The sequence below is a fragment of the Dipodomys ordii genome, unplaced genomic scaffold, assembly GCF_000151885.1.
Source record: "Dipodomys ordii isolate 6190 unplaced genomic scaffold, Dord_2.0 Scaffold80, whole genome shotgun sequence".
In the NCBI taxonomy this organism is placed as follows: Eukaryota; Metazoa; Chordata; class Mammalia; order Rodentia; family Heteromyidae; genus Dipodomys; species Dipodomys ordii.
The window spans coordinates 1,420,728-1,431,361 of NW_012267296.1; the positions used below are offsets into that span (position 1 = coordinate 1,420,728).

Here is a 10,634-nt window from a genome sequence, read left to right on the forward strand (position 1 = left end):
ACATGAATTATAATTCGCCTTTTCTACTATTGTGCATCCCTAGATTAAATATCTCAAAGAAGCAGTTCATTCCCATGTTTCTTTCAGTACTACCAACAAAAGCCAAAAATGAAACAATAAGTGTAGGGCTGGGAAGGTGGCTCAGTGGTAGAGTGCTTGCTTTGCATTCCTGAGGCCCTGGGTTCGATTCCTCAACACCACATATGCAAAAAGAAAAAAGCTGGAAGTGGCACTGTGGCTCAAGTGGTAGAGTGCTAGCCTTGAGTTGAAGAGCTGAGGTACAGTGCCCAGGCCCAGAGTTCAGGCCCCACGACCAGACCCCCCCCAAAAAAAAGAAACAATAAGTGTATTTCAATTAATGTACAAAGAAAATGTGCCATGCATAAAATGACTAATGAATTGCTATTTATGCATTAAAAAGAATGAAATAATGTCATATTTTGGACAACATGGATAGAATTGGAGATTATTAATTTAAATATGGCATACATAAAAGGACAAATATATTTATAATCTCATTAATATGTGAGATATATAATATATAGTTTCTTATATAATCTCACTAATATGTGATCACAAAAGCTGATAATAAAATGGTAGCTACTAGAGGACAGGGTGAGAACTAGGTGAGTAAGGACAGGTAGAGAGATATAGGAAAGATCATTTAAGGTGATGTACTAAGGTAGTTAGATGGGAGTTTGAAGTTCTGATGCTTTGAGGTTCAGTTCCACAGTCAGATGACTTTATATTAAAAAGTTAGAAGAATATAAAAAAATTCTGACCACAAGAAATAATAGCATCATAGCTATAATGTTTTTGGAGGCTAAGTAGTATTCATCTTTGGAGACATTGTAATAAAGAGAAAAAAACTTATGTGTGATAATGTTTAAAAGTAAGGAAGCATGGACTCTTTTTAGAATGAATGACTAAAGAAATGAATAAAGCTGTATTAAATTATATAATGTTTATTTATTACCTAGAGATCAAAAAGTTAAACACTGATGAGCCATACATTGTACTAAGTGAATTATATAGGTTATAAAATATCACACACATCCATTTCTGGTGATCTAGGTCTAATTATTATAGTTAGGATAGATAGGAAAAGGAAACTGAGTCATTAAATGATCCTGCAAAAATCAAATATCTTGTGTTGGAGTTGAAACCCTGGATTAGCTGACTCTCAAACTTAGGCTCAACAGCATGATATATTTTCTCTTTAAAAAATATGTGGGTATATATGTATGCTTGGATGCTAGAAGAATGCTGTACCTGGAATTTGAAGAATATCTAGTTGGTGCAAGAAACAATGGTACGTGAGGGGCTGGGAAGGTGGCTCAGTGGTAGAGCGCTTGCCTTGCATGCCTGAGGCCCTGGGTTCGATTCCTCAGCACCACATAAGCAGAAAAAGCCGGAAGTGGCACTATGGCTCAAGTGGTAGAGCGCTAGCCTTGAGCTGAAGAGCCAAGGGACAGCACCCAGGCCCAGATTTCAGGCCCCCACAACCGGCAAAAAAAAAAAAAAGAAAGAAACAATGGTATGTGAAGGAGGCATGTGTTAGAAGTCATCACTGCTCCTAAGGACTCACTTTTTGGTGGGAAAATGAGTCATAAGCATAGATACTTGCAATATAGTCTTCCTTCCAATAATCCCTGCAGATTTAGAGGATCTCAAAGAATGGAGACCTGATGGAAAACTGGATGCCTTCAAATCTGAATATGCCTTTGGTTAAGGACAGGGACAGAGATGGGAAGAAAATTGAATGAAACAGAATAAATATATACAAATAAGTAAAAATACATAAAGAAAATAAGAGAGAAGGAAGGAGTTCAATATGACTTAAATGCTTGGATACATTAAAAATAAGCCAGTAACAAGGAGAAAGAGGAGTGTAAGCCAAAACAGAGTTATGAATGTGACTAAAATTAATTCAGTAGCCAATGGGAGGACTGGTGTGTTGACTTACACATATACTCCTAGATACTTTTGGTTGGGTAAGATCAGAAGGATAGAGGTTCAAGGCCAGAGTGAGCCAAGTTAGAGATTTCTATCTCAGAGACAACAGCAACAACACCACCAAAAATAAAAACTGGGCATGATGGGGAAGCCTATCATCCCAGCTGTTTGAAGAGCACAAGTAGGAGATTGAATCCCATACTGGCCTGGATTAAAAAAATGAGACTTTATCTCTAAAAATAAACAAAGAAAGGGGCTGATGGTATGGTTCACACAATATCCCAAGTTCAAACCCCAAACCAACATGTGACACATATATTAGATGTCAAAGTATCTATAATCAATATTGAAATTTAGACTGTAAAATCTAGTAACTATTTGAGCATGGATTGATAAGTCTAGGAGTGAGGAAAAAATGAAATGTTACTTCCGTCCAAAGTATGAGTTTTGTAGCCTTGAAGTAAAAAAAAATGCAGAAAAAATACCTTTAGGAACTCACTCTTGGACTCTTCTAAAGTAAATCAAACCTGACAGAAGATCTAGGCAGAAACCTAGTGAGAATATCACTGTTGGTAAAAAAAAAAGTCTTCACTCATCTTACCCTATTTTCAATAAACCAAATGAGCAAAAAGAGTTCTATATCATAGAGAAGGGATGACAACTGCAGAGAGATCAGGATGCTCTGCTATGTTTGTTAATAGGAATTATCAGCAGGAAATAGCAAAGTAAACAGACCACAAAAAAAAACAAGCAAATCTTTAAAGTTTCCAAGGAATGCAACTTGGTAAATTTTCTAATATTGGTTCTATGATATTGGAATACTAAAATTAAGTACAACAATTACATATTACTCAGAATGCATTCTGAACAAATCCCTGAACTACAGATTTATTATTCAGATTAAGTTATCTGCCGAAATCATGTTTAAAAGAATTCCATAGCACAACAAGAATCTCTTGCCATTGTAAATTTCTTAAAAATATTTTATAAATGAGGTCATGCTCTTTGATTGTGTTGAAATTCAACAAATAATCTAATTATTATAGAAAGGTTCCATTTTATTTTTATTATTTGTTGTATAGGTTCAGATTACTTTAGCAAGTGTGTCAAAGTAACTAGACACCTATGCATTTGTTTCCACAAATCTGAGGAACTGAGCAGTGTGTTCCCCAAGAAAATAATTTTAATTTGTTTATAAACTAACAGCCAAAATATAATGATCCAAAATAAATTCTTTTTCATGTATAAATTCATGTCCATCAGAGAATTGGATATACTAAGTTAATAAACTGTACTTTTTATTTTAAGATAACATCTACCAGCCAGGCGCCAGTGGCTCACGCTGTGTAATCCTAGCTACTCAGGAGGCTGAAATCTGAGGATCACGGTTCAAAGCCAGTCCAGGCAGGAAAGTCCGTGAGACTCTTATCTCCAATAAACCACTAGAAATAAAACTGGAAGTGGCGCTGTGGCTCAAGCGGTAGAGCTTTCGCCTTGAATTGAAGTGCACAGGGACAGCACCCAAGCCGCACCACGGACCAAAAAAAAAAAGATAGCATGTGCCAAAATCAATGTAAAGCAAGGATATATGATGTCTCTTGCATTTGTCTAGTTTTCCTTTATGGATATTACCAAAGGTTCTCAACCTATTCAACTCTACCTTGTTCTACTATCTGTAACAACATAGCAGTAATTCCCAATATCTATTCTGAGCATCCATGTTTTCTAAGGCAATTTCGTTTTCCAGCTTGTATTCCTAAAGTTCCTGCTTCCCCTTATGTCTTTCAGTTTTTACAAGGAATTTTAGAGAAAAAATGTGATTGGCTAGCTTCTTGTTGCATATCTACTATAGACTCAGTTTTTCTCAATTGCATTATCTCATATAGTAGTCTATGAAAAAATATATAAATATCTCACACAAGTTACAGAGGTATCAAATGATTTTGGTAGTCTGACTTCATCTATTGTTAACAGAATATCAAGTGGTTGGAATCTCACATACAATAATGAGAAGCAAATAATACAGATGAGTAGTTTCATCATTGCCTACATGTTTTTTTTCTACAGAATCCACCCAACTACCTCCATCAGAATCTTCAGCTTCTGCAAGATAACTTAATTTCTGCTATTTCTCATTGAGCATGGCTGGCTACTGATCATTAAGACCCATACTTCAGTCTGATTATGTCCCTAAACTCTATTCCTAGTGTTCATTCCATTTTCAAGTGGCAACCATTTTACTCTCAGTGCTTATGTCATATAATTTTCACACTTAAACCAAGAAGTAAACTTTTATTACTTTCATTTTAGTGCAAATAACAAGGTTCCATCTGTGATCACAAGCATAAATTGTTTTGCTTGGGTTTTAGGTATTATTAGACAACTCATACACAAGCTGATCAGTTATAATCTAAAACTACTTGAACAATTGATTTGTGATATAGATATCATATCCTGGATTTCTTTCATAGATTCAGAAACTGAGAACCTATATATTATTCACTTGAATTTTTTCATGTTGAATGGTATTTATGCTTTTTTAGAGTCTATCAGTGGATATGAACACCACAGCAAATTATTTTCATAGTTGATTTCCAATATTTTGTGTTCCATGCTCTCTAGCAAATAGTTCCCATCTTGTGCAGGTGTTCATAAAGCCTTTTATCTTTGGATATGGCAACCATCTCCTATGTTCATGATATTCCTTAACATGCCATAGAAATCATGGGATATCAGGTAATATCTAGGATAAATATTTATTAAGGAGCAATTCCCTGGAGTACATGATTACTGGAATTCCCTTACAGAATGGGAGACTGTCGTTGTCAAATAATATGCGCATTCAAATCAACATGTGTATTTGATTATATCTCTTCTGAATCATGCAACTTTAGGTAACAGTCTTTCTGAGTCGAGTTTACTCAACAAAGGGAAAAGGATATTAATAGCTTCTAAACATCAACAAAGCTGTTATAAATCAAAATAAAAAGAAATACTTGCAAGTACTTACCATTATAATTTGACAATCACTTAAAATAAAAGATATTGATGGTAAATAGTAAATTGCACACATTCCTAAGGTCATGGACTGTGGCAAAATCTTAAGACCCTGGTTGGACAAACATGTTGAATACTGCTTACAAGTCTAAAAAATAAAATTCTTCACTTACAACTAATATTGTCATATTTGTTTGTTGATTTCCTTTTTACAATAGGCTCCTCATTAGGTAAACAGATATATATCTAAACTTGGTTGACACTTAAAGATTTTCACAACATATCTCCAAAGATGAAAGTAATTCTCAAAAATCCCCTTAAACTGCTTTGGAAAAGCCTACCAAATCCATTCTTAGTAATAATTAACTTACATGTCTATAGACTGTATTTTCTCACAACATTTCTATCTGAATGATAAATAATGCTTGGGCATGGAAGAAAACATACATTATTTAATATGTGGTTCAAAAAACAGTTCTTAAAAAATATCTAATGAGGAAAGTGAGTAGAAACCAGCTGGGTAGGGAAGACTATGAGTCTCTTATCTCCAATTAAATACCCGCAAACCAGAAATGGAGTTGTGATTCAAGGTGACTGAGTGCTAGTCTTGAGTGATAAAAACCCAGAGACAGAACCCAGAACCTGAGGTAACACACATGACCACCAGAAACAAAAACAAGAGGTTATTATCTATCTTAAATGTATTATAATATGTGATTTGAAGTTGTGACTGGTAAGTAAAAAGGTTCATGGTATGTGCATATTAAAAAAATATGTGATTTCACGTTCCCAGTGAATTTTTCAAGATAATTCAAATATTAATGAAAAACTATTACAATTTATTACAAAGTAGTTACATTTTGAAATCAACATAAAATGTTGCCCATTGGTTAACTAAAATTTGATGAATCAATTGTGCTAGCCCAGAAAAATATTTTATTAATTTTATTTATTTTCCAATCAAAACAAAAAAAGAAGACAATAGTATTGAGCTTGAACCTAAGCATCTAAACTTCTATTCTTCTATTGGCAATGTTCTATTTGTAAACAAACCAAAAATAAAATCCCATAAACAGTATCAGTTCAGTTTTGTGTAAGCAACTGAAGATCATTTAGATTATGCAAAAATTATATTGTTGGTTTAATTTTATAAAAACTGATTACCCAAACTCCTGTGGATTTCTTAAATCATACTGTAATAAAATAAACGTTTAGTGTAGTAATTCCTTTCTCAATGAATTTTCTGTTAACATATTGAATTCGTGATCCTGTTAGTAACAATTCCAAGATCAGAAGGCATTTCTTTAAAACTGTGGAAACTCTCACATTCTATCATTTTTAATTAGCCTTCCTTGTCTTGAAAAAAATTTCATTAAGGACTATTATAGTAGATTTAATATTTCTAAAAACTGCAGTTGAGAGGATTATTTCAACACATAATATTCTTCTGGGTCTGTATGTTCTTTTCACTTGAACATCATAAAAGGGTCATCTTACTTTATCATATGCAAATATATGCAGGTATATTTCTGGCTGAACAGCAAATCATATTAGTATAACACCAGGAAAGTCCTTTTAAAATATTTCTTGTCCTTAACTTGGGGTTCATTTTGCTTAACATCAACTTATCTGCTTGTCTCAGACATATACTAGTTATTTCAAATTTAAGGGAAACCATGGGACTTATGTTTCTTTGGACCTGGCTTACTTCACTTCATATAACTTTTTCCAAGTCTTTCCATTGCCTAAGAAATGGGGCAATGTCATTCTTTCTGATGGAGGCATAGAATTCCATTGTGTATATATACCACATTTTCTTGACCCAATCATCTCCTGAAGGGCATCTGGGTTGGTTCCATATCTTAGCTATGGTAAATAATGCTGCAATAAACCTAGTTTTCCTGGTAGCTTTACCGTGGTCTTGTTTGTGATCATTTGGGCAAATGCCCAAAAGTGGGATCGCTGGGTCATAGGGGAGCTCTATGTGGAGTCTTTTGAGGAACCCCTGTTTTCACTGTATTTGATGTTGGTATAATTTGTGGAGAGGAAGGGAAAAAACAAATTATTAAATAGGGATACAGGTGGACCCATTGCACCAATGAGATGTACAAGATGTTATGCATGTGGGGGGGGGGGATGGGAAGGGATGGTAAGGGGAAACAAAACAAAGGAGGAGACTACAATGCTTGATAAGAAACACACTCATTACCTTGCCCATGTAATTGTAACCCCTCTGTATGGTATTTTCACAATAAAAAATAAAAATTAAAAAATATTGCTTGTTTCAGGACCACCTGTGTTTCTTGCCATTCATTCTTTTTTTGGGGGGGGTGGGGTCCGGTCGTGTGCCTGAACTCTGGACCTGGGCGCTGTCCCTCAGCTCTTCAGCTCAAGGCTAGCACTCTACCACTTGAGCCACAGCACCATTTCTGGCTTTTTTCTTTTAGCTTATGTGATGCTGAGGAATCGAACCCAGGGCCTCATGCATGCAAGGCAAGCGTTGTACCACTGAGCCACCTTCCCAGCCCCCTTGCCATTCATTCTTGATGAGAAATGGTTGCAATGTTTTTATGAAGATGAGGTTTGGAGACAGACTCAAACAGTATGCATTGTTTCTTTAGTATTTACTCTAATTGTTTTGTGCTCCTATTTTTATATCTACAAAATAAGGAAATACTAATAAGCTTAAAATAGGTATAGGCTTGAAATGAGAATTAAATGAGTTTATATTTTAATGAACAATATAATATCAGAGGGGAGGCAATTCGGGAAGGTAAAACTGGGAGAGCATGATTGAGAGAGTGACACTATTCAAAAGGAAATATACTCATTACCTAACTTAAGGCACTATAACCTCTCAATTTTACAATAAAATTTCACAAATCTAAAAAAAGAGTTTATTTTTTATTCCCTTGGGGGACTTCTTAGTATATAATATTTTTATGTCTTGTTAAGTAAATTCTATCAATAAAATATCACATAACTATTTCTAGTAGCATCTTACATCTATGTATCTCAGCCATATCTTATGCCATAATTATAGGCCCTGTGTATCAGTCTTGAGGCATATATTTTAAATTGGGTTGGGCTACAAGTGTAAATATGTGATGTAGTGTCTGCTTAGCATACATGAGTTCTCAGTACAAATAAATAAGGAAAACAAATAATTGTGTGTATATTAAAAAAAAATCTTCTTTGATTGCTGTGATAATTTCTCAATCAAGGAGTTAATAAACAGTAAAATTATGCAATGCCCTTTAAATATAAATACAAAAAGTCATATTATGTTCATCTCCAATTCAACTTCTGTACCAATAAGTTGCATGAGACTGAATCAGAAATATAAGACATGAAAGTCAAAATTGAAATTTGTTGAAGAAATTAATTTGTATTGGAATAATTTAAAACGCATAACTACTTGCACAGGTTCCAGGTTGTAATTCACCGCTATAACATTAATTTCTTCTTTCTAGAGTGCATTAATTATTCTGTTTTTGTCATAAAGTTATAATTTATTATTGCAAAACACATGGTTTTCATAATTTCTAGAAAAATACATGAATAATAAATAAATAATTAAATGTGATTCTCCTTTTCCATTGTTTTTTAACCTAAAACTGTGAATGTCCTTTCATGCATCTACATTTTCTGAAATTATTTCCTTTGTAAAAACTAAAAGATTTTTTAAAATAACTAGATAGAAGACAGTTTATAATAATTGGCACCTAAGTTATGAGATAAGAGACATTTACTTTGTTAAGTAGTAAATTAATTAGACATACAATATCAAATATCATGGAAATATTTACACAATCTGTCTCCTCGATCTTTTTTTATTTTTATTTATTTTTTTAAATTTTTGTTGGTTGTAGTTTCTGAATGCTGTCCCTCAACTCTTCAGCGCAAGGCTAGCGCTCTATCACTTGAACCACAGCACTACTTCAGGCTTTTTCTGCTTATGTGGTGCTGAGGAATCAAAACCAAGGCCTCATGCATACGAAGCAAGCACTCTACCGCAGAGCCACCTTCCAAAACCTCAATCTTTTTTAAAGTGCCCTTAAATTCTCTACTGGGAAAACAAATTTGTAGGGATTGTTCACCACATTTTTGTCTGTTCTGATTGAAATGCATAAAAATAGTTTCTTTAAAAATACTTCATTGCTTAATTTTGAAAAAAAAAACATATTCAAACTGGATTTCTTATGAACTAGTTTTCATGGTGCTACAAAAACTTCTTTAATTAGCATGAAATCACACTATATACACCTAAACCTTAAATTTAAGTCATATTACAAAATAACACATCTCAATTTTTAAAATCTTTAATCCTGGAAATACATTTAAAATTTCAGGGAATCGGCAATTGTTTACACGATACTTTTAGATAAATGAATGCCTCTGATCCTACAACTAAACTAACTCCAATGTTAGTAAACAGTAGAAATAAGCAAATCTTTACTGTTTTATTTTCAGTACTAGAATCCAACACTAAAAAGAAGTTGGGCACCGGTGGCTTACACCTGTAATCCTAGCCACTCAGGAGGCTGAGATCTGAGGATCACAGTTCAAAGCCAGCCCGGGCAGGAACATACGTGAAACTCCTATCTCCAATAAACCACCAGAAAACCGGAAATGGTGCTGTGGCTCGAGTGGCAGAGCCCTAGCCATGAGCTGAAGAGCTGAGGGACAGTGCTGAGTCCCAGAGTTCAAATATCATGACTGCAAAAAAGGAAAATAGAAAAAAAAACTTCATGGAGCACACATGGGAAAATACTAAATATTTTTATATGTTAATAATAATTTAAACATTTTGAGTTTCTGAAAAATATTATCCAAAAAGATGTTTGAACTAATACCAGTAGTTAAAAGGAAATTGGAAGGCCTTAGATCAAGGTTTCTCATTTCACATGTTTGTCTCTGTTTAAGAAGTGAATCTCTGCAGTTCTGTTAACTTTTTAAAGAAGTTCTTCCAAAAATTGCAATTATCTTGGATTCCTTTATAAAACTTCATTAACCAGGGAAGATTAACTCAGAAACTGAAATTGAATACAGGTGCTGATGGCTCACACCTACACTGTTAGCTACTCTAGAGACTGAAATCTGATCACAGTTAAAAGCTAGCTGGAGCAGAAATGTCCATGAGTCTTTTATGTCCAATTAACCAGCAAAAAAATGCTGTAAGTACAGGTATGGCTCAAATAGTAGAATGTTAAATTTGAGCAAAAAATGCCAAGCTAAGGCATAAGGCCCTGAATTTCTCTACTCATTTACACAAAATATGCTGACCATTCTGAGGATTTTAAAGACTAACTGCATATTATGACAACCTTTGACTGTAGGGCTGTGCTATTCTCTGCATTTTCCTGTACCTTGATCACTTCCCAAAGGCTTACTGAAATTTTGTTTTGGGGATCAATTCTTCTTTCTTTTTCTTCTTTTTTTGTCTTTTTTTCTTTCTCTTTTTTGTCTTTCCTTCCCTTCCTTCCTTCCTTCCTTCCCTCTTTCCTTCCTTCTTTTTGTACTTTCCTTTTTTCCTTCCTTCCTTCCTTTCTTTCTTTTTCTTTTTTCTCCTCCTCCTCCTCCTCCTCTTCTTCTTCTTCTTCTTCTTCTTCTTCTTCTTCTTCTTCTTCTTCTTCTTCTTCTTCTTCTTCTTCTTCTTCTTCTTCTTCTTCCTCCTCCTC

The 10,634-nt window shown here is 34.2% G+C and overlaps 1 protein-coding gene across 1 annotated transcript in view; it reads right to left on the reverse strand.

Moving 5' to 3' along the window:
- Positions 1 to 10,634, reverse strand: part of Pcdh11x (protocadherin 11 X-linked) — a 695,630-nt gene that overhangs the window by 366,987 nt on the left and 318,009 nt on the right. The gene's annotated exons all lie outside the window — the stretch shown is intronic.